Here is a 24,444-nt window from a genome sequence, read left to right as displayed (position 1 = left end):
TTGATCCATCACCGTTTTTTAGCTCACTGCACCATCCCAGTTCAGAACCTGGCTACATGCAAATTAGTCTTTCCCTGGCCCAGTGCATCATGGGAACAGGGCAGACCAAACTACCAAGCCAATTCTTTACTGGAAAGGAAACCCCCTTTTTGAAATTATTTTGGCCACCATAAGTGTGGAAGGGTATGCTCAGACATGAGTCCCTTGCTCACTGCACCATCAGGATTCAAGCAAGCCGGGCCGAAGACGGCTGTAATGCCAGAAACCGGTCCCCGGAAGCTTGTTTCCTTTCCAGTGAAGAATTGGCTTGGTAGTTTGGTCTGCCCTGTTCCCATGATGCACTGGGCCAGGGACAGACTAATTTGCATGTAGCCAGGTTCTGAACTGGGATGGTGCAGTGAGCTAAAAAACGGTGATGGATCAAGCCCTGATCTGTTGACTCGGTAGGAGTGTTCTGATTAACTCAGATACTCTGTCCATCACCACCCCCTTTTTGAAATTATTTTGGCCACCATAAGTGTGGAAGGGTATGCTCAGACATGAGTCCCTTGCTCACTGCACCATCAGGATTCAAGCAAGCCGGGCCGAAGACGGCTGTAATGCCAGAAACCGGTCCCCGGAAGCTTGTTTCCTTTCCAGTGAAGAATTGGCTTGGTAGTTTGGTCTGCCCTGTTCCCATGATGCACTGGGCCAGGGACAGACTAATTTGCATGTAGCCAGGTTCTGAACTGGGATGGTGCAGTGAGCTAAAAAACGGTGATGGATCAAGCCCTGATCTGTTGACTCGGTAGGAGTGTTCTGATTAACTCAGATACTCTGTCCATCACCACCCCCTTTTTGAAATTATTTTGGCCACCATAAGTGTGGAAGGGTATGCTCAGACATGAGTCCCTTGCTCACTGCACCATCAGGATTCAAGCAAGCCGGGCCGAAGACGGCTGTAATGCCAGAAACCGGTCCCCGGAAGCTTGTTTCCTTTCCAGTGAAGAATTGGCTTGGTAGTTTGGTCTGCCCTGTTCCCATGATGCACTGGGCCAGGGACAGACTAATTTGCATGTAGCCAGGTTCTGAACTGGGATGGTGCAGTGAGCTAAAAAACGGTGATGGATCAAGCCCTGATCTGTTGACTCGGTAGGAGTGTTCTGATTAACTCAGATACTCTGTCCATCACCACCCCCTTTTTGAAATTATTTTGGCCACCATAAGTGTGGAAGGGTATGCTCAGACATGAGTCCCTTGCTCACTGCACCATCAGGATTCAAGCAAGCCGGGCCGAAGACGGCTGTAATGCCAGAAACCGGTCCCCGGAAGCTTGTTTCCTTTCCAGTGAAGAATTGGCTTGGTAGTTTGGTCTGCCCTGTTCCCATGATGCACTGGGCCAGGGACAGACTAATTTGCATGTAGCCAGGTTCTGAACTGGGATGGTGCAGTGAGCTAAAAAACGGTGATGGATCAAGCCCTGATCTGTTGACTCGGTAGGAGTGTTCTGATTAACTCAGATACTCTGTCCATCACCACCCCCTTTTTGAAATTATTTTGGCCACCATAAGTGTGGAAGGGTATGCTCAGACATGAGTCCCTTGCTCACTGCACCATCAGGATTCAAGCAAGCCGGGCCGAAGACGGCTGTAATGCCAGAAACCGGTCCCCGGAAGCTTGTTTCCTTTCCAGTGAAGAATTGGCTTGGTAGTTTGGTCTGCCCTGTTCCCATGATGCACTGGGCCAGGGACAGACTAATTTGCATGTAGCCAGGTTCTGAACTGGGATGGTGCAGTGAGCTAAAAAACGGTGATGGATCAAGCCCTGATCTGTTGACTCGGTAGGAGTGTTCTGATTAACTCAGATACTCTGTCCATCACCACCCCCTTTTTGAAATTATTTTGGCCACCATAAGTGTGGAAGGGTATGCTCAGACATGAGTCCCTTGCTCACTGCACCATCAGGATTCAAGCAAGCCGGGCCGAAGACGGCTGTAATGCCAGAAACCGGTCCCCGGAAGCTTGTTTCCTTTCCAGTGAAGAATTGGCTTGGTAGTTTGGTCTGCCCTGTTCCCATGATGCACTGGGCCAGGGACAGACTAATTTGCATGTAGCCAGGTTCTGAACTGGGATGGTGCAGTGAGCTAAAAAACGGTGATGGATCAAGCCCTGATCTGTTGACTCGGTAGGAGTGTTCTGATTAACTCAGATACTCTGTCCATCACCACCCCCTTTTTGAAATTATTTTGGCCACCATAAGTGTGGAAGGGTATGCTCAGACATGAGTCCCTTGCTCACTGCACCATCAGGATTCAAGCAAGCCGGGCCGAAGACGGCTGTAATGCCAGAAACCGGTCCCCGGAAGCTTGTTTCCTTTCCAGTGAAGAATTGGCTTGGTAGTTTGGTCTGCCCTGTTCCCATGATGCACTGGGCCAGGGACAGACTAATTTGCATGTAGCCAGGTTCTGAACTGGGATGGTGCAGTGAGCTAAAAAACGGTGATGGATCAAGCCCTGATCTGTTGACTCGGTAGGAGTGTTCTGATTAACTCAGATACTCTGTCCATCACCACCCCCTTTTTGAAATTATTTTGGCCACCATAAGTGTGGAAGGGTATGCTCAGACATGAGTCCCTTGCTCACTGCACCATCAGGATTCAAGCAAGCCGGGCCGAAGACGGCTGTAATGCCAGAAACCGGTCCCCGGAAGCTTGTTTCCTTTCCAGTGAAGAATTGGCTTGGTAGTTTGGTCTGCCCTGTTCCCATGATGCACTGGGCCAGGGACAGACTAATTTGCATGTAGCCAGGTTCTGAACTGGGATGGTGCAGTGAGCTAAAAAACGGTGATGGATCAAGCCCTGATCTGTTGACTCGGTAGGAGTGTTCTGATTAACTCAGATACTCTGTCCATCACCACCCCCTTTTTGAAATTATTTTGGCCACCATAAGTGTGGAAGGGTATGCTCAGACATGAGTCCCTTGCTCACTGCACCATCAGGATTCAAGCAAGCCGGGCCGAAGACGGCTGTAATGCCAGAAACCGGTCCCCGGAAGCTTGTTTCCTTTCCAGTGAAGAATTGGCTTGGTAGTTTGGTCTGCCCTGTTCCCATGATGCACTGGGCCAGGGACAGACTAATTTGCATGTAGCCAGGTTCTGAACTGGGATGGTGCAGTGAGCTAAAAAACGGTGATGGATCAAGCCCTGATCTGTTGACTCGGTAGGAGTGTTCTGATTAACTCAGATACTCTGTCCATCACCACCCCCTTTTTGAAATTATTTTGGCCACCATAAGTGTGGAAGGGTATGCTCAGACATGAGTCCCTTGCTCACTGCACCATCAGGATTCAAGCAAGCCGGGCCGAAGACGGCTGTAATGCCAGAAACCGGTCCCCGGAAGCTTGTTTCCTTTCCAGTGAAGAATTGGCTTGGTAGTTTGGTCTGCCCTGTTCCCATGATGCACTGGGCCAGGGACAGACTAATTTGCATGTAGCCAGGTTCTGAACTGGGATGGTGCAGTGAGCTAAAAAACGGTGATGGATCAAGCCCTGATCTGTTGACTCGGTAGGAGTGTTCTGATTAACTCAGATACTCTGTCCATCACCACCCCCTTTTTGAAATTATTTTGGCCACCATAAGTGTGGAAGGGTATGCTCAGACATGAGTCCCTTGCTCACTGCACCATCAGGATTCAAGCAAGCCGGGCCGAAGACGGCTGTAATGCCAGAAACCGGTCCCCGGAAGCTTGTTTCCTTTCCAGTGAAGAATTGGCTTGGTAGTTTGGTCTGCCCTGTTCCCATGATGCACTGGGCCAGGGACAGACTAATTTGCATGTAGCCAGGTTCTGAACTGGGATGGTGCAGTGAGCTAAAAAACGGTGATGGATCAAGCCCTGATCTGTTGACTCGGTAGGAGTGTTCTGATTAACTCAGATACTCTGTCCATCACCACCCCCTTTTTGAAATTATTTTGGCCACCATAAGTGTGGAAGGGTATGCTCAGACATGAGTCCCTTGCTCACTGCACCATCAGGATTCAAGCAAGCCGGGCCGAAGACGGCTGTAATGCCAGAAACCGGTCCCCGGAAGCTTGTTTCCTTTCCAGTGAAGAATTGGCTTGGTAGTTTGGTCTGCCCTGTTCCCATGATGCACTGGGCCAGGGACAGACTAATTTGCATGTAGCCAGGTTCTGAACTGGGATGGTGCAGTGAGCTAAAAAACGGTGATGGATCAAGCCCTGATCTGTTGACTCGGTAGGAGTGTTCTGATTAACTCAGATACTCTGTCCATCACCACCCCCTTTTTGAAATTATTTTGGCCACCATAAGTGTGGAAGGGTATGCTCAGACATGAGTCCCTTGCTCACTGCACCATCAGGATTCAAGCAAGCCGGGCCGAAGACGGCTGTAATGCCAGAAACCGGTCCCCGGAAGCTTGTTTCCTTTCCAGTGAAGAATTGGCTTGGTAGTTTGGTCTGCCCTGTTCCCATGATGCACTGGGCCAGGGACAGACTAATTTGCATGTAGCCAGGTTCTGAACTGGGATGGTGCAGTGAGCTAAAAAACGGTGATGGATCAAGCCCTGATCTGTTGACTCGGTAGGAGTGTTCTGATTAACTCAGATACTCTGTCCATCACCACCCCCTTTTTGAAATTATTTAACAATGTCAGGGCCCGAGGCTGCATCAGTCCATGATTCAGTGATAAATGCTATCTTAACACCCAATTCCTGTATCAGGTCCGCTAGTTCAATACTATGTTTGACTAGGGATCTGGCATTCAGCAACATTCATTTCAAAAGAATGTATTCTCAATATATGGGGGACCACGGACCTGAATGAACTAGAACTGCAATGGGCGGTGTTGGGTTTCCTGCTAGCCAAACGCTCCATTGCGATGCACTGGGGTTCCCAAGTAGGACCGCTAGTGGTGGGCTGGATGGCTGAGATGGACCGCTGCATGATTGCCGAAAAGACAGTGTACAAAATAAGAGGCTGCTCCAAGAAATGGGACAAGAAATGGGGACACTGGAACAAATACTGAGGTGAACTCTGCAACTCTCCAACAACTGAATTAGCCATGGTCCGAGCTGGTCCCGTAGGATAAATTGTATGCTAATGATATTTTTGCTTACTTTGTACCTTGATTCAAATGTACCATCTTCATTGTGACTGATTTTCTGACTCTGTTTTTCTCAAATAAAATTTTATGTTAAAAAAAAAAACATCACCAAGAGGCACAAAGTGCCAAATGCAGGTGTCTGATCACGCTTGACCAGGGCAGTCACAAGTTCAACCGACTGACGGATATAGGACTAAGTTTGTCCTACTGGAAGTTTTATCTTCTGACTTCGCTGTGAGATCTGTGCTGTGTTGCTGTGTGGAGATTTGCATCACTCTGCTCTGTTTCAACAACATTTTCAGTCGGGACCTGCACGGCATCAAGTTGCAGGTCTCTGCATCGATCAGCTTTGGATGCAATGAAGATTTCAGGTAAGAACTGCGCAGTGCTGCGGGGCTAGACTTCACTCTGTGTTGCATCTGGTAAAACTTTCAGTTGGAATCTATGCAGCATGACTCTGCATCACCCAGCATCACATCTGGTGAAGTCTTTTAGTAGAAGCTACACAACTCTGTGGAGATCTGTGCTGCTCCTTGCTAGATGAGATTGAACCTTCAGTTAGGCTAAGAGAAATGCACTCTGACTCCATTCAAGGTTCCAGGAACTTAAGGACAGCACTTGGGGGTCTGCACTCACTGTTAGCAGAGGGGACCAGGTCAGGACCAGTTGGTACTGGTCAGCCAGAAAGCAGGAAAGGCTTCTGGAAGCATGCTGTGCCCCTATAGCTCAAGCAGGAGGCAAGCCAACCTGCCCATGGAGTCACTGCTGGAATCCAATGTACAAGGCATGAAGTTCTAGTCTTTTTTCTTCAGACAGTCAGCAGTCCTTCTTCTGTATCATCTCACGTCAAGGAATATTCTGGTTTCATGGTCTGGGGATGCCAATTGTATACCCAGTTCCAGCCTGTGGGTAGGGGACACCCCTTTGTCTAACCCTATAACTGATCTGGCCATTTATTCCCTTTCCCCTGTGTTTGGCTACAGTCTGTCTAGTGAAACAAAGTTCAGGCAAGCCCAGGTGTGAACTCAGTTTCTCAGTGGCAGGTCAGACATCTATTGAAGTCTGGAAGAGGCTGGGTACAGCAATCAGGCTACCCCTTGAAGCACAGGGAGGGGCTGGGTACAGCCCTCGTGCTACCCTTTAAAGCTCAAGCATGGGGCAAGGTACAACCCCAGACCATCCTGCTGAGGGCTAGAACACCCTTTTTCACATCCAAGGCCCCTTTTGTTCATTGTCTTGAAGGAATTTACATCACACCACAGGAGAGCCATGAACAGTCAGATGGATTCGGACACATGCAGAAATGCACATTTAGGGGTCTATTAGGATGGCGGGTAGATGGTTGCCGCCGGGCCGGCGTAGCAACCGTTGGATCGGCGGTGGACATCCACCCACTATAGAAACCCTGAAAAACACCAGTCCGATTAGCATTGTGGTCATGACCGCAGCAGTGTGATTTTTCACCGCCTCTTTTCTGCCGGTTGCGGTCCACCCGCTTGCCTTACGTGCAGGGCTGGACCGCTACAATTGTGGCAGATCAGGGCCAAGCACCGCCAGCGCGAATATGATGCTGGCAGTAGCCAGCCTTCTTCGGCGGTGGGACCGCCATGCAAAGGCATGCGGAGAATGTCTCCGGGGTCCACTGCGGACCCCCAATGTGTTGGGTGGGGGGTGTGGGTGCACTGGGTGTCCCTGTACCAGGTGGCAGGCACTGTGCAGTGCCTGCCACACAGTGCCCTGACATGCAGGACATGCTTTTTTGTACATCCCGGAGGTGCTGCTGGCAGCAGCAACCGCTGCAATGTTAACTGCCAGAATCCAACCGCCGTGGTCAGATTTCGACTGTGGAGCACCCTAATTGGACCGGCGGTTTTCCCGCGGTCCTAGCGGGTGGTGTTTTCCCGCTACCATGGTGGTCAGAGTGATTTTCCGACCACCATCCTAATAGACCCTTTAGTTTTGGTAGGAAAACTCCAACTTTCTAAAAGTAGCATTTTCGATATAGTAATTTAAAATCCGACTTAACCATTAAAGAGTATTTTGAATCACAATTAAAATGGTGGGAGAAGTATTTCTCTAGCCGTTCCCAATCTGATATTTGCACATATTTAATGTAAATGGGTAAACCAGTGTCAGTTGATGAAAGGTCAAAAATACCTTTGGAGATTTTTCACTGCCAGAGCTAAATATACATGTCCTACTTTTTCTATGCCATGCACCATGCCTTATGACGATTTAGGGTCTACCTTAGGGATAAGTAATAAAGAACTACATAGTAGTAGTACATAAGTATTACAAGGAAGGTTAGGGTATGGCAAAAGGTTTATTTTGTCATGCCAAAATATTCGTTTTAAAATTGCCCTCCCAGGCTGCAACTGAAGACCAGAGGCCCGTTTTCACAGTGCTGCGTCAGTGTGTGGCACAATGTGTGCTCTAGATGACTAGTAGTTAGAAACAACTGGGGGTGGCTCTAATCAGTAAGGCTGAGCCTTATACACAATATAATGAAAGAAAAAGCCAGTACTGATACTTTAACTCATATAACAATATACCATCCAGATAAAGAATTCTATTTGAGACTGGGAAATGCTATTTAATAGCTATTTATTCAGCAAAGTTTGCTGCAAGGTACATTAGATTAACTTTAGTACATCATGACAATTGTGAATTGATAACAATAATGAAAAAGGACACAAAACAAGATAAAATCTCAATCATCCAATCAAACAATCATTAATCATGCATATCACGATCATCCCACTTACATTCACGCATACATACAGAATACTTCGCACAACTTGGGGGTTCAATGCTCCAGTGTGAAAAGTAAAAGATCTGCTATATACTCAGAGGAAAATCAAAAAAATATATATGAAAGTTTTTGTTTGGACAATACACTTCATACACTTCTATTAGATCAACTTTTTAGGGGGTTCAACAGAAGTGAATGTGTATTTTATAGATCACAGTGTCACACAATTAAACACTGGAATAACAATAGCAGACCAAGGGAGGGCCTACGCGTTTCGAATCCCCAGCACTCTTGGGGATTCTCCTCAGGGCCAAACAACTCACAATCAGTGAATCCAAAGGAACGTGTTCCTAACAGAAGTGTCCTCTTGGAGAATGCGGCGTGTCCTAGGTGGCAGAAAATGCCGCCATGAAAAGACATGCGGTTTTCACAGTTAGGGGCCTGTTGCGGGCCCCCAGGATGTTGGGGGGGGTGAGGGGGCACATGGAGGTACCTATGGTACCCCCTGCATTTGCATGCACGACGTGGCAGGCACCGAAAATGCAAGTTTGAAACTCCAGCATTGTGGCGGGTGATGCTGGCTACACCGCTCTCTACAATGATGTGGATGGGGGATGCCACCGTCCTCGTGGCAGTGGCATCTTAATTGCCGCTGCAGGATCGCCGCAACACTGGTGCCCGGTCCAGGCACCGCTAGGGTGGGGGGCAGAGGTAAGTCCGCCTGCCATCCTAATGGGCCCCTGAGGGTCTGATTACGACATTGGCGGTGCTGTGTCGGCTTTGCGCCGGCACAGCACCACCAAAGCTGTGCATGGTCTGATTACAAGTTCAACTCTTGTCTGGCAGGCTTTTCTTTTCAAAAGCATGTCCAGCACTGTATGGACTTTGAAGACCATGCTGTGCTGGAACTTGGGGTTCATGCACGGAGGGGGGCACATGTTGTGTCCTCCTGAAAACATCCCCAGGGTGGCAGGGGCATGGGGGTCCTGTAAACCCCCCCCCCCCCCTGCATGTTACCCACCACCAGCCTTTTCATTGCAGGCTTACAGCTATGAAAAGTCTGGCGGTGGAAAACTCATAATATGCTAGGTAGACTGTCCCGTCTTGCATATTGTATACCCATGTCCACTGCACCTTTGCCAGGGAACGGCAGTTCTTTGGTGCAGCTGGTGCAGCTGGTGCAGCAGTCCGAATGGCTGCCTCATAATATGAAGTCTGTGGGACTGCGACGGCTGCACCACTGCGAGTCTGGTGCCAAAGATGGCCGGACTCATAAATTGACCCTAAATATGCAGAATTTACTATTCCCACTCCAATATAACTTGTCAGGAAAGGTGCTAGATACTTAACATACAAAATTAACTATTTCAACACCAATATAAATGAACTCAGTGAAAGTGCTGCACACTAAGGGGCTCATTATGATGGAGGATTTTCCGCATCCTCCGGGCCAGCGGAAGCCACCGCCGGCCTGGAGGATGCGGAAAATCCTCTGCGGACCCACCAAAGACCCACCGCCACATTAGGATGGCTGGTGGGTCCTGGTTTCAGTCCGCCACTTTTCCGCCGCGGTTGACTTACAACCGCGGCGGAAAAGCTGTAACATGGCTGGCGGTGTCTATCAAACACCGCCAGCCATATTAGGATGGCGTAATAGAGATGCTTTTCCACGGCGGCTTTTCCGCCGTGGAAAAGCATGTGTAACTTCACTGCGGGGGCCCGTTGCGGGCCCCCTGGGTGAAGGGGGGGTGGGGGGTGCACATGGGGGGTACCTATGGTACCCCCCTGCATTTGTATGCAGTAATCGGCAGGCACCGCGCGGTGCCTGCCGCTTTCTGCATACAAATGCAATGTATGCATTTTTAACATTGTGGCGGGTGCAGCTTCAAGCCGCACCCGCCGCAATGTTAAAAATAGAGGATGTGATCGCCAGGGTGGCGGTCACATCCTAATCAAACAGGAGGGAACTCCGCAGGCCATGCGGAGGTTCCCTCCTACTCTATGGTCGCGGACGGACTCAAGTCCGTCCGCGATCATAATGAGCCCCTAAGCATGGAACTTTAACTTGTGCAAATAAAAACAGCATCACTTAAACACAACACTACACACTAATTGAAAACTGTGAAAAACTTAATTTTAAAATTGCAAAATGTGAATAATTTCACCTAAATATATATTTTTTAAATGTAAATGATTTTGAAGCTAATTTTCTTTATTGTATACATTTTAAAATTTCTCCAATATTTCGTACTTTTTTCCATACATTTCTTCTAATTCATTTAAGTAAATTGAACTCTAAATTTTTTTTAAATCTAAATATTACAAATATTTGTCATAAATATAAAAAATATTTATATATAAATTATTTCACTATTCAAATAAACTTATATTTTTTTAAATACTTCACAAAATACATGTACTTAAAATTTAAAAATATACATTTTTCCTAAAAAAACTAAATAATGTATTCGTTCAAATAAAACACAAACTCTAAGTAAAATCTTTTATGTAAAGATAGAAAATATAAACATTTTAAAAATGTAAAAAAATAATAATTTTTTTAAATTATAATCACCAAAACGCTAAAAATGTTCTTTGCATAATCTTTCAAAATTCTGATTTATACATATTTTCAAAACAAAAAATTATTTGCAAAAGCAAAATTAAATGCATTAAAAATCCCAACTGTTGTTCCCTACAAACATAACACTTACACACAAATACTACTTATAAATTGTTTGCACATTTTTAAATATAGTAAGAAAATATAAAATCTTATAAAAATATAAGCATTTTAATTATATTTCTCAACACTTAACAACATAAATTAACCCGCACAACCAACCTAAAAGAATTGGTAAAATTAAATTAAATAATAAACAAAAAAAGAAAATCTAAAATACCCCCAACCTTTTCCATTATAACAATACACATACTTACTCAATTAATTTAAAGAAATATAAAATAATTTTCAAAAAACATAACTTTTTTTTAATTCACTATACCCCACCCTTTTCCCCTATAAATACACAACTTATTTTTTTCCCTTTCAAAATGTTTAATTTAATAAAAAGAAATTATACAATTATAAGAATTCCTCTCCATATACCCTATAACTCAACATCCCGCTACAAGTTTTTCAACAGTTTTAATATCATTTTAAAATATTTTTAAAAATGATGTACTATTTAAAAATACAATCTAATAATTTCCCCTATAACCTGTCATCCCACTACTAGTTTTTTAAAAATTTTAATTAAAAAAGCAATTCAAACAAAATAACTTAAAATACTCCCAACATTCCACTTCAAAATTTCAAAGCCTCTTTCTAAAATTGTAATGCATTTTAAAAATTTAAAATAATACATATCTTTTAAAATAATTACACCCCATCATCCCACTCCTACATGTCTTCAAATACTATCCAGTTTGATTAAAAAGAAATATTTAAAAAAATATTACACACATTTTTAAATTGATCCCCACCCTTATCCCCTATAAACACAATATCCCTCTCCTGAATATTTACACATTTTATCAAGTGTTCATAATAAAAAAATGAATACAAAATAATACACAAACGTTTACTATTTTTCAATTACTCCCAACACTTATCCCCTATAAACTAAACATCCCTCTTCTAAAAATATTGACACAAAAATCATTCTACGACGTTAATTTATTTACAACACATACATTTACACACAAACAATTACTAAGATTTGAATTATTTTAACAACAAAAATCAATAATATGTACAATTACATTTTTAGCATTAATATTTTTTACATCAGTGTTTAATATAACACCACATTTCAATATTGTTGACGACATTAATAAATACCACAATATTTTTAAATCATTACATTTTGGACACCAAGGGGTCGATTCCGATCCGGTAAAATCCCCGTCCGTACGATTCGTATCCGGAGCCGTTTCCGTACGACTCGTACGGACGCCGTACGACCGGACGATTCCGATCCCGATCGTCCGACCCGGTCGCGATTCGTACGGTACACGTCGATTCGTACGGAAAAGCGCACGATCACCTACACACCGTACGGCACGCACCCCGCATGATCGCAGGGGTACGCGCCGTACCCCTGTGATCATGCGGGGTACGTGCCGTACACCCAGCGTACATGGGGTACGTGCCGTACACCCACCGTACATGGGGTACGGTGCGTACCCCATGTATGCTGGGTGTACGGCACGTACCCCGCATGATCACAGGGGTACGGCGCGTACCCCTGCGATCATGCGGGGTACGTGCCGTACCCGGGGGGGGGCGTTCCGTACCTGTTTTGGCGCGAACTCTGCGTTTATGACTGTTTTCGGCTCCCGTAGGAAAAGGGTCGTACGGTGCGTACCCGACACGAATCGTACTTGCTGGGTCGTAAAAACCAGCCGCGAACAGTAGTGATGTCGTGTACAGCGGGTTCCGAGTGAGACATGTACGGAGATTTGAGTCGTACGGAGTCCTGTACGACTCGTACGGAGTTCGGCTCCTGGTACGGATCGTACTTCGTCGTACGTACGGGACGTTTACGGGTACGATTCGTACGGGGAAAAAACGCTACGTACGACGATTCGGAGCGCATTCTACCGGATCGGAATCGACCCCAATATTTCTGTCACACAATATTTTTTTCGTATATTTTGTCTAAATACCACTTGTGACATGGTCAGTGATATCACTGATGGCATCAGTGATGACATCTCAAATGACATCACTGATGACATTATCCACCACACCACTGACATATCCACTCACAACTCACACCCCACACACCCATACCACATACTCATCCACAGAACTACTCACACACCCACTCATTCCCACACACAACCACTCACTTGCCCATACACCTACTCAGACAGTGACTCATTCACCGTTACAGTCATTTACACAGCCACTCACTCTTCCATACAGCTACTCACACAACCACTCACTCATCAATATGGTTACTCACACACCCAGTCACTCACCCACATAGCCTCTCGACAGAGCCACACACACACCCACACAGTGACTTACTTATCCATTCCCACATCCATTCAAGCACTCACATATCTACTCACTCCCCCATAATGCCACTCATACAGTCACTCTACAATACAGCCACTCCCACTCACTTAATTAACCACCCACTAAAACAGCCAGTTACTCACCCATACAAGCACTCACACAGCCACCCACTCAACCAAACAGTCACTCACAGAGCCACTCACACACCAATACAGCTACTTAAAACAGGCACTCACTCAGCCATATAGCTACTCACACACCCACTTATTCACCCATACAGCTATGCACACACTCACCTATTCACCCATACAGCCACTCACACATGCACTTATACACAGATACACACAGTCACACAGCACTCACATAATATATGTTAAAAAAGGGAATCACTCATTAGTATTACACAAAATATGCTAAGTTAACTTTTGTAGTACCTCAGTATATCAAGTTCAAGTTCAAAAATCTTTATTCGAATTCGAAGAATTCATAAAAGCACATCATAATTTTACATATTATTATAAAATCCTTCAAAATATTACAAAATTGATTTAATACACCATAATAAACGCTGTACAGTTTAGCAAAACTACCAAACAAAAGATAGTCAAGGGTTGTTCATCGTCCTCCGGGCTCGAGTAGCAACTCTCAGAAAAGTGCATGTGCGACAAATTATTTCTTCATTTTCTAGGGAAAGCATCATCTGGTAAGATTGTTCTAAGGAAACAGGTCTATGTTTTTTTTAATAAAAAGACATTATACATTTATAAGAATTCCTCTCCATATACCCTATAACTCAACATCCCGCTACAAGTTTTTCAACAGTTTGAATATCATTTTAAAATATTTTAAAAAATGATGTACTATTTAAAAATACAATCTAATATTTTCCCCTATAACCTGTCATCCCACTACTAATTTTTTTTAAATTTTAATTAAAAAAGCAATTCAAACAAAATAGCTTAAAATACTCCCAACATTCCACTTCAAAATTTCAAAGCCTCTTTCTAAAATTGTAATGCATTTTAAAAATGTAAAATAATACATATCTTTTAAAATATTACACCCCATCATCCCACTCCTACATGTCTTCAAATTCTATCCAGTTGGATTAAAAAGAAATATTTTAAAAAATATTACACACATTTTTAAATTGATCCCCACCCTTATCCCCTATAAACACAATATCCCTCTCCTGAATATTTACACATTTTATCAAGTGTTCATAATAAAAAAATGAATACAAAATAATACACAAACGTTTACTATTTTTCAATTACTCCCAACACTTATCCCCTATAAACTAAACATCCCTCTTCTAAAAATATTGACACAAAAATCATTCTACGAAGTTAATTTATTTACAACACATACATTTACACACAAACAATTACTAAGATTTGAATTATTTTAACAACAAAAATCAATAATATGTACAATTACATTTTTAGCATTAATATTTTTTACATCAGTGTTTAATATAACACCAAATTTAAATATTGTTGACGACATTAATAAATACCACAATATTTTTAAATAATTACATTTTGGACACAATATTTCTGTCACACAATATTTTTTTCGTATATTTTGTCTAAATACCACTTGTGACATGGTCAGTGATATCACTGATGGCATCAGTGATGACATCTCAAATGACATCACTGATGACATTATCCACCATACCACTGACATATCCACTCACAACTCACACCCCACACACCCATACCACATACTCATCCACAGAACTACTCACACACCCACTCATTCCCACACACAACCACTCACTTGCCCATACACCTACTCAGACAGTGACTCATTCACCGTTACAGTCATTTATACAGCCACTCACTCTTCCATACAGCCACTCACACAACCACTCACTCATCAATATGGTTACTCACACACCCAGTCACTCACCCACATAGCCTCTCGACAGAGCCACACACACACCCACACAGTGACTTACTTATCCATTCCCACATCCATTCAAGCACTCACATATCTACTCACTCCCCCATAATGCCACTCATACAGTCACTCTACAATACAGCCACTCCCACTCAGTTAATTAACCACCCACTAAAACAGCCAGTTACTCACCCATACAAGCACTCACACAGCCACCCACTCAACCAAACAGTCACTCACAGAGCCACTCACACACCAATACAGCTACTTAAAACAGCCACTCACTCAGCCATATAGCTACTCACACACCCACTTATTCACCCATACAGCTACGCACACACTCACCTATTCACCCATACAGCCACTCACACATGCACTTATACACAGATACACACAGTCACACAGGACTCACATAATATATGTTAAAAAAGGGAATCACTCATTAGTATTACACAAAATATGCTAAGTTAACTTTTGTAGTACCTCAGTATATCAAGTTCAAGTTCAAAAATCTTTATTCGAATTCGTAGAATTCATAAAAGCACATCATAATTTTATATATTATTATAAAATCCTTCAAAATATTACAAAATTGATTTAATACACCATAATAAACGCTGTACAGTTTAGCAAAACTACCATACAAAAGATAGTCAAGGGTTGTTCATCGTCCTCCGGGCTTGAGTAGCAACTCTCAGAAAAGTGCTTGTGCGACAAATTATTTCTTCATTTTCTAGGGAAAGCATCATCTGGTAAGATTGTTCTAAGGAAACAGGTCTATGTTTTTTAAAAAAAGGAGTTAAAAGCCATTTGATATATTTTAAATAATATTTACAAAAGAAGAGGAAGTGCAAGTCAGTTTGTGTGCTCACTCCATCACAGGGTCATAGTGCATTTGCGAGATTTGTCCAATTGCCAAGAGGAAAACATAACAAAAATTTTACAGTTCCTGCTCTCAGCCGAAATAAAAGGCTTCTTTCCCAATTAGTCATTGATAGGGTAAGATAAATTGGTAGGGAAACCTATATGGATCTTTATACATTTAGCTAAGAACAGATGATTTATTGGATTCCATTTTAGACCTTTCTGAGTTATAAAGAGTATAAAGTGCTTTTTTCAGATCCTTCTTATGCAATAACTCAGCTTGGCTTGGGTCTAAAAAAAGGCTACCTTTCCCTATGCTACAGGGGCTCTGGTAAACCCCCGAAAGCCAGGGAATGTCCATTCCTTTTTCGCACTTCAGGCAATCACTTATGATTTCTTGGGTTAAGGATGCTGACGTATTCCTCCAATCTGAAAGCCAAAAAAGAGCAGGCCGGGCACTAATAAAATCACAAATAAAATTTAAGTTAAGTTCCTTATGGCATATATACTGGGAAGTGGAGATTGGAACACCCAGCAGCTTTCTGCAAAACCGTTTTTCTTCCTGCTGGATGCAATGACTCTTTGTCAACCCCCATATCTCGGACCCATATGTTGCTACTGGGACACATTGCCATTTAAAAATATTTAAAATAGCTAAAATAGCACCTGTTTTCTTTGGACGGGGAAGCCTTAAAATGGAATTGATGGCCTTTGAGAACGTGCTCGTAGAGTGGGCTAAATGCCCAGTCCATGAGCCGTTCGCAGCAAAGACCATCCCCAAGTAGGGAAAGGTACCAGTAGATGTTAATCTGTCATTTCCCACCAGTATAGAATTAGGCTGGCGTTTCCCTGGGCCGCATGACATAATAAAAGATTTCCTAAAGTTTACACGTAAATCCAGACCGTCCATATACTCAACGAAGGTCTTAACCAAAGTACGCAGAGAGTTTGGTGTGCGACCTATTAGGACTGCATCATCTGCGTACAATAATACCGGTAGCGGTTTCCCATTTAGTATCGGAACGTCAGGAGTGGACAGTCTCAAGGAGTTACTCAGCCCATTGATGTAAATATTAAAAAGCAGGGGTGCTAAATTGCACCCCTGTCTAACTCCCCTTCCTACCTTAATGGGTCCCGAAACTTCACCCCCCATGCCAATTCAGACTTGGGCTTTGAGATCTGTAGGCAGATATGCCAGAAAATGGACCAAGGGCTCATCCAAGCCATAATCCAATAAAATGGACCAAAGCTTAGACCTGTTGACTAAATCAAAAGCGGACGATAAGTCCATGAAAGCCAAATATACTGGGGAAGAACGGGCGATGTTGTATTTGCTAATACCCAAATTAAGATTTAAACATTGTTCAGTGGTTCCGACCTTCCTTCGAAAACCCAGTTGGCATTGATCTAATATACCGCTTTCCTCTGTCCATTGTGAGACCCTATTAAATATAACTCGACCCAAAATCTTCAGTGTGTTATCAAGCATTGAGATGGGTCTATAGTTAATAGGGTCTGACCTATCGCCCTTTTCATAGATTGGGACGATGACGCTCGTAGCCCAGGTACTAGGCATGGGGGCTTTCGGTAAGTTATTAAAAACATTCAGGAGTAATGGGGCCCAGAACTCTGGTTTCCATTTAATTAGATCTATAGGAAACCCATCTGGGCCGGGGGCCTTATTGCGGATGCTCTGGGCAATTGCCTCTTCCACCTCTAAGGATGTAATATGTAGGCAACATAGCTGACCCTGTACGTAGTGATCTAGGCCTTGTGGCAGTGTGGCAAAAATTCTCGTAAAAGTGATTCTCCCATGTTAAGCTGGAAACAGTACAACTCACTGGTGTCAGTTGCTGTTCCATATTGCGCAGATCTCTAACTGCGGACCAAAATATATTGGCCTTCTTCCCACCTGCTGACTTGGATAATACTTCCCAACGTTCACCAAGGAGGATACCCTTCCGCTCATTTATTACAGTATTATACCTCTTCCTTGCTAATCTTACATCTACACAACTCCTTGGTTTGGAGGTTAGGGCCTTGTGCAAGTTCCTATTGGCCTCTGAACATGCATGATCAAACCACCTCTGTTCTATTTTTTCCCTTTTAAGGGGTACCGACAAGTGGGATTTACCTCAGTATATATGTTTAATGCTCAAAAACATTTAGAAAACACTAACAATCATTGGATGATGTCATCAGTGATGTCATCAGTCATGTTATTTGAGATGTCATCAGTGATGTCACTGACCATGCCAAGAGAGATGAAATATGTGAAGTCATATGAGCGGCCTCACATGGCTCGTTTAGCCTGTCGGAAACCAGTCAGTCCGACCGGCTGGTTTAAAATCCCACAGCCTTTATTATAATAAGGCTGTCGGATTTGAAACCTATGATGTGAGTTGGAATGCCTCCGACCTGTGGTCAGAGGCTTTCTGATTCACATTGTAATAGGACCCTCAGTCTGTGAATGAGTCCATGAGTGTCCCAGTGGGTGTATGAGATGCGGAGAAGATATTTAAGTGGGGGGAGAGTATGAGTGATTCTGTAAGAGAGTGCATGAGTGTCTGACTGTGTCTGTGAGTGGGTGTACATGTCTGAGTTCATCTGTGAGTGGGTGCATGAGTGAATGGTTCTGTGAGTGGTTGTTACCACACTATACATAAAAACATAGTCAGGATGAAACTTCTATAATTTGCTTTGCAGTAAATGTAAAAAATGTATGAAAAATAATTCAAACCTACACAACGGGCCAAATGCATGAACATATTTTCCCATAGATACAGAATGGGCAAAACCCTTTGATGCATCTGGCCCAAAGTTCCTTAAAATGCTGTTCTGCAACCTCACGTCCAAAATGAGCCATTTTGAAGCGTGTGGTACTCGATACTCCAGATTCTCCAGATTAAATCTGACTGACTGTTTCCTTTCCCATCCCACTCCAGTTTGATCATTTTCCTACCAACCAGTCAATGTTTTTTACTTTACTTTAACTTTCTGTCTTGTTTTCTTGCCCATGTGCTATTATTTTTCTTTTTTCTGCCTCTCTACTTTTTTCTCTTTTTTTTTACCAAGCATGCTCCAGTCATTATAAGGCAGACCCATTCCAGTTGGGGCTACCCAGGTGTGACACTCTGCAATATTTATGATGGGGAGGAAGACACAGCACTTGAGTATTACTTGCAATGCCACTTTCCCCTAATGTTGGCAGCAGACGGGAGACATGGCAAGGGTTACAGTTTTGACAAGAGTGCACAATGCTGGGATTGCGACACTGTAGTCACTGCTGCACAACCCTAGAATGGGGCCGATTCCGATCTGGGTCAGAAGGCACTCCGACCGAGCCGGATCCGGGGAGTTTTCCGACCGATCCAGACTCCTGCAGTCTGACCGAGCGGGTACGATGCGGCCCTATGCTGTTGGACTCGGTTCGGTCGGACTCCCATAGAAGTCAATGGGAGCCGGTCATACGACGCGTACATGGGCTCCCATTGACTGAATGGGTACGCTGCGGACATGTGCACCCCCTACAGTGGGTACGCGTCGGGGCCATCCGCACTGCACATGCCTGTGTTGGGGAGACCCATGGGTCTCCCCCTGTGTCCAAGTCGTAAGGCTGTGGGTAACAGGGGGTCCAACACGGACCTCCGAAGTCCAATTCCGGGAGCTATTGCAAGCCGGACGCTCCGACTCGATCCGGCTGTCCGAATCGAGCATCATACTAGCTCGGTCGTGAAACGTCTCCATTGCACGCCAAGGTTTGCTTGTGACCGAGTCGTACGGAGGGGTTTGGTCCCAGAAACAATTCAGACAGAGATTTTGCTCTTGTTTGCATCGTACTTTGACGTCCAGGCCCGTGTACAATTTGGACGGAAATTCAGCCTCCGAATTGGATCCACTAATGCCGAACCCGATTCAGTGCCCTTCCGACCGAGATCGGAATCAGCCCCTAAGTGGCCTATCATGCACTGCTGGGATGAGATGATGACCTGCTTGACATGTAAATAAAGCTTAACATTTTTGTAATTTTATCTTTAATACTTCACAGGGGATGTTTCATCGGAGGTGAGTGCAAGTTATATTACTTTTTGTATTCATAATCTACATCTATCTGTGTGAGTGTGTTTATATGTATGTGTGTGTGTATATATGTGTGTATATATATATATATCCTTTCTCCTTTGGCCCGAGATCAGGTTGTTTTGGGCGCTCTTAGACGGTGCAAACGAGCCACGGCAGAGCCCCGCCGTAAAATTGCATTCCTGTTTTTCTCCGTAGAGAAGTTTGCTCGTGCACTCCGGAATCCATTTTTCATGTCAGTCTCGTGAGCAAGGTCTTGGTTAAGACTGAAACGCGTAGAGTTGCTGCTGGCTGAGCTGTGATGAATAAAGAAACCTAAACCACTGATTTGGGAGTAATCCCTGTGTTGAAAAATCGATTCCGGAGTGCACGAGCAAACTTCTCTACGGAGAAAAACAGGAATGCATATATATATATATATATATGCAATATTGTATCAATACTCAATAGGTGGCACATTTGACCGTCAACCATTTAAATATCATAGGACCCTCAAATCCACAAGTCCAGTGATTTTGAGCTATTTAATTGGCTGGCTGCAACATATATATCACGAGTTCTGAGGTATTTCAGGGAAATATCAGGAGTCGAAGTCAAGTCTTGCCCAATATTGGTGGTTGAGGGGCACAGATCACCTTGCGTTGCAGAATACTAAATGGTAGTCAGGTATACATAGATTGGTGGGCAAGAAATTGGGGAAAAAAGAGTGCACTGACTCTTCTGTCAATACACAGTCTCCACTTTGATGTGTAAGCTTTGCTAATTTGCTGGAATCTGAAGTGTGACAGTTGTGAACATTTATTAGAGTTGAGAAGGGGGTATTTAATTTGTAGTTCATTGTAAGGCATTTCACTCTAATAGGTGTAGAAATTATTGGAGGGGGCGTGGTTATTTACTGAAGCAGTGGATGTGTTTACCCATTTTTCATGTGCTTACTCTGGTAGATACGAAAAATCAGTATCTTTTTTTCTTGTCCCCTTTTAGAATAACCAAAGAAGACCAGGGCTATGGCCAAGTGGACCAAAGGAAGCAAGGACAAAACCACCACCTCCATCATGCCTGAAGGTGTAATCTTTAATGTAACAATATTTAATCTTACCTCTATTTTTATAAAGGATGGATTTCCATGTCTTACTTAGATATAGTTTCCTAGCTTTTCCTAGCTTTAAATACCTTCCCCTTTTACTTATTTTAGTGTTTGTAAAGTTAACCACCCACACATCCTTGTGTTTACTTTTCCATTCCCCTTTTCTTACAGTGACAGCATCTTTTTTCTCATCCCGTATTTAGTTTTCTCTTCTCTCATCCCTTCTTCTCCTTCTTTTATTCATTGTTTTCTTGATCATTTCCTTGCTATTTTCCTCTTTTTTTATAACTTTTGTTGTGTCGATTCTTTGGCTCTTTGATACTTAAAATGTTGAGGTAATCCTTTTCAAATTGATATTTTGGTTATCAATAATTTCAAATTCTTTTGGTATCTTTTTTGCACATGCAAATAATGTAGTTGGTGGTGATCATTCTAAATAAGTGTCTTTTGTTTTTTTCTCGAGCCTGCCCAGATTGACTTGGTGGAGGAGGAAGACCACGATGACAATGAGGACTTCAAGAACCACGGTCAGGGCTATGTGACGAGCAAGTGACTGATGGGGTGAGTGGTAAGTTAAGTTTTCTTCTTAATGACAACTGTTGCAATTGTTAAGATACTCCTTCCTTGCCTCTAAGCTTTGTTCTAATCTTTCTCAAATTAAGCACCTTTGTTTTACTTATTTAACCGAAAATAGAGCAGTAACAACTCAAGTAACAAGTACACACATAATACCTGGCTACATCTGCGTACACTGCACACGTTCCTATCCGATCACATTTAGGGCGGTTTTTGCTTCATTACATAGACTTCAAAGTATATCAGACACTGATCTTCTATGCCTTTGTTCCGGGAGGACTACAGTTTTTTTAGTTTGTTCAGCAGCGTCGCTACAATAAAGTACATTCTTGCACATGAACATCATGAACTTGTACCAAATGAGTCATTTGTTTATGTGAGTAAATAATTCCTCAAAGGGTCTGTCTCTGGAGAGGGATATCCAAGGGAGAAGTACTGCATATTGTTCTAACTGTTCATTTCAGTATAAAGGATATTTCATCCCAAATTTCTTGGTGAGTTCATTGTGTCTACCCCAGCATGGTGTGATTTGTCATTTCACAAGCACCAGAGATATGAACTTTAGGATGTTCAAGGGGAACTTGTTTAACCAGGCCCAAGAGATGTGTATGTGAGTCTGACTAAATTGGGAAACAAACCATCTCAGCAGTGAGGTAGCTTCTGACTAATATCCCTTAATCTGTGGACATATCCATGCTAAGTGCAAACAATCAGTTGACAGCTTTATATTTATGACAGACAGCATCCTCCCTAAGGCTCCCTTGGATTATGCTGGTGTGAGAAAAATTATATGGAGTAAATCAAAATGGATGATCTTCAATCCACTATTGTATGGCAGGCCCCCTCTTTTTGCATAACAATGGGCTAGTCAGTTCAGAGCTCCATATATCCCATGCAGTGTGAAGCTATAAAGCCCTTTGATTGTATTGATTTGTTCTGGCATGTAATAAGGCATTTTGTAGATGAGAAAATGAGTGATAATGTTATTGTATTAACTGTGGTGGTTTTAATTGAAATGTAGGATATGTCACATTCTCAGAAGGTGTAACATTTCCTTCGATTTATGCTATCAAGTTGGATTAAGTTACCCCCCACTCCGAGGAAACTATCTCCAATGTATGTCAATTGGAGTTTGGTACATACTGTTAGTACTTTCCATTTCATGTGAGAGACCGTTTAGCTTGGTGTAACAGAGGTAGCTTAAGTGAAAAGAGTATATCTGATTTATTCTACTTCATAGCTGTTCCCATTACACTACATGTTATTGTGGCACGCTCTCCTCTCTTCCGCTCTACAGGTTGCTGGGACATAATTTGTAGTGAGGTTGGTTGTTGTACGCCCTTCTCAACCGCATAGTGACTCAGATATGCAGGTGGATAGTACCAGTATATAGTATTTTATACATGGCCACAAAGATAGTAGAGTTTAAGATCCAGTGCTCTGAAACCTCCTTACTCAAATGGGAGGTTAAGTACTTCCCACCTGAATCGGGATTGTGGGCCTGCTCATGCAAGCTCTATTAGCACTAACCAGAGCATGTTGATGTAGTGACTGCTCAATGGTATTAATATCTTGTGAATAAACATAAGAACTTGAGAAGCACAATAATTCTCATTAATGCTATTCAGTTCACCATCGCAGTCCAGCCTTTAATTTGCTTCTTTGGGTTTGTACCACACTTCCCGAATTCTGTTTAAGTATGTTGTCTACATCCTAATTGACTCATATGTCGAGATTCTTGACTAAGCCTGTACACCACGTTCGTGCCTATTCTATGTAGCATCATTAGTAATAGCAGTGAAGAGGAAAATTGGCAATTTTTCCTAGTTCATGGTCATGCTTCAGTGGATGCCAACCTTTATGTCTTCTCCTATGTTGGGCAATAAGGATTCTCCAGAATTTTTTTAATGCACTGCTCTATCATTAGCATGTAGTGAGATGAGTAGGCCATGATTTGTGAAGTTGAGAGCACGGTTGGAATACTGCTTTTGCAATTTAAATGCCAGTGGTTGTAATGCAATGGCAAAGAGATTCAGAGTAAGAGTTCATCCTTACCTTGTACCCTGTGCTATTGTTAATGGAGATGTGATACTTGTGCAATAGATCCTGACTCTAGCTGTATGATCAGTGTATTGTAATTTTATCCAGTCAGTGAATGCCCATGGTAAACCCCTGTGTTTGAGTATGAGGTACATAAAGCTCCACTCCAGTTGACCTTTCCATTGGGAGGACATTTTAAAACCATGTATATCTCTTCTACAGAGATGGGCTGTGCCAGGAACTCTAAATGGCAATTGTTTACCTAGGCTATGCAAGCTAGGTGTCATAACAATAGGAATTTCCTCTTGCAGCGGTAGTAACACTGTTATTGGAGGCCCATGGCTGCTTGATCAAGAGGGCAAGTATCCTACTGGGTCACTCATCCCCAATAAAGTTGTGGGCAGCTCCAGCCTTCCAAGATGTTTTGTTTTTCCTCCCAGCTATTTTGTTGCGTTCCATTACCTCGAATTGGATTGTGGCTGGTGTGTCAAAGATCTGATTGCTTTGCATTGTAACCCCACATTCTACATTTCTTGCCCTAATCTGTGCACATGAATATTGTTAGAACATCATTTTGTTTTGCTATGCATTTGCCTCCTAGAACTATTTAAAGGCTTCCCATATGGTACTCATACTCTCCACGGAGACCTCATTATTCTTAAAATATTTTAATATGTTATTTTTAAGTTCCCTACAGAACACCACATATTTTAAGGTGTATGGTTGCAGTCTGCATGAAAATGGACTTTGACATCTTTTTGACATTCCGAGACCCAAGACTTCAGCGCGATCCATTAGCATTTTTTATTAGTCCTGAATAATGTGTGTCTTGTGGTAACATCCCTAGAAGCCTGATAGTCTGTTCAGTATGGAATGTGCTGCCTTATACCCCCCTTACTATAGTATGTGGTTGGTCAAGTGCAGCATTCAGTGTGGTGTTGAAATTTCCCTCCTCCAAAGCAGCACTCGAAGTAAAAACTACATTATTGTGCTTCAGGTTGTTCTAAAAAATCT

At 43.1% G+C, this 24,444-nt stretch overlaps 1 protein-coding gene across 5 annotated transcripts in view; it reads left to right on the top strand.

The window, feature by feature from the left end:
• BCHE (butyrylcholinesterase) overlaps positions 1–24,444 on the top strand; it is a 281,504-nt gene that overhangs the window by 185,228 nt on the left and 71,832 nt on the right. For 2 of the 5 annotated variants that reach the window (XR_013602288.1, XR_013602287.1), the window contains exon 4: positions 20,712–21,382. The exons of 2 other annotated variants lie outside the window; for them this stretch is intronic. The gene's annotated coding sequence lies outside the window, so the exon portion shown is untranslated. The remainder of the gene's footprint in view (positions 1–20,711; positions 21,383–24,444) is intronic. One more of the 5 variants, XR_013602289.1, reaches the window with a different exon arrangement.

This window comes from Lissotriton helveticus, chromosome 11, assembly GCF_964261635.1.
Source record: "Lissotriton helveticus chromosome 11, aLisHel1.1, whole genome shotgun sequence".
Taxonomy (NCBI): Eukaryota; Metazoa; Chordata; class Amphibia; order Caudata; family Salamandridae; genus Lissotriton; species Lissotriton helveticus.
The sequence above is the reverse complement of the archived record's forward strand: the minus strand, read 5'-3'. Positions and strand labels throughout refer to the sequence as shown.